Source organism: Octopus bimaculoides, chromosome 1, assembly GCF_001194135.2.
Source record: "Octopus bimaculoides isolate UCB-OBI-ISO-001 chromosome 1, ASM119413v2, whole genome shotgun sequence".
In the NCBI taxonomy this organism is placed as follows: domain Eukaryota; kingdom Metazoa; phylum Mollusca; class Cephalopoda; order Octopoda; family Octopodidae; genus Octopus; species Octopus bimaculoides.
The window spans coordinates 178708908-178710363 of NC_068981.1; positions in this window are offsets into that span (position 1 = coordinate 178708908).

A 1456-nucleotide genomic window follows, 5' to 3' on the forward strand; every position below is an offset into this window, starting at 1 on the left:
ATATATATATATATATATATATATACATGGGGTCATAACCCCGAAATATTGAATACAAGGTAAGTCTACATTAATTCACATATTTGTTTTCTTGTGATATACCTTGCATTTACTTCGCATTGTTGTGATATACCTTGCATTTACCCACGATCTTTTATATAATATATATATAGTAAACAAATAAACAAGTAAATGATGAATACCACCTATTCCCCTCCATATTCTTATTGCTATATATATATGTCTTCTACTATAACTCAGTAGACAGAAACTGAAAGAATTCCGTCGTACACAAACACACACACATTGTGTATTTGTGTGTCTGTGCTTGTACCCCCACCGTCGCTTGACAACCGACGTTGGTGTGCTTACGTCTCCGTAACTTAGCGATTCGGCAAAAGACCCCTAGAAGTACTAGGCTTACAAAGAATAATTCCCGGGGGCGATTTGTTCGACTAAAGGCGGTGCTCCAGCATGGCCGCAGTCAAATGACTGAAACAAATAAAAGAATAAAAGATCGAAAGAATATGTATTTGTATATAGCCCCGCCCTACACGCCCGCGCGCACACATACACACATACAACATAGGTATCTAATTATATATGCACATATCAGATGGTCAGTAGTCATAATCTCGCTTTGGTGCAATGATTACCGCAGCTACAGAGTTTAAAAGAGACGAAATGTTCGAATCACGTTGTTGGTGTAACAACGGCTTTCTGCCTTCTGTGCTTACCGATATTTCTTCCAGCTCACACCGTTCTGAGTTCAATTCCCAGCAAGGTTAATATCGCCAATCACTCCTTTCGGGTTCGATAAAATAAAATAAAATACCAGTCAAGTATTGGCGTCAATGCAACCGACTTTACCCCTCCCCTCAAATTACTGGCCTGGTCTCTAACCCTGCAAGGGGAGTGTTGCGATATGCTATGGAAACAAAGTAACCGGGATTGAGTTCCAAGGGTTCTATCTATCTATCTATCTATCTATCTATCTATCTATCTATCTATCTATCTATCTATCGAATAATAAACTGCAACGGAATTACTGTATTCTATAAAATCATTTTACGCGCTCCATCATTCTATGGTGGTCACTTTTCTTATATGCACGTATAAGAAGTATTATTACTTTGATATAAGTACACATATTCGCAACCGCTTGCATGAGGCAACTGATGAAGGAAAAGTTCCACATGTGGCTTGTCTGTTTTCCTATGTGTTCATTCTGTTGTCCGTAAAAAAAAAAGTTCGTTTTTTGTGCTTTGTTATGTTCCCGTTCCTTTTTTGTCCACGTTTTTTGACGTCCAGTACCCGGATATGCATCTATATATACATGTAGTTGTAGGTATGTACATATATGTATGTATATATGCATATACTCACATATCATTTGTATTATATATATATATGCACTCGAGTATATGTATAAATATATATATATATATATATACAC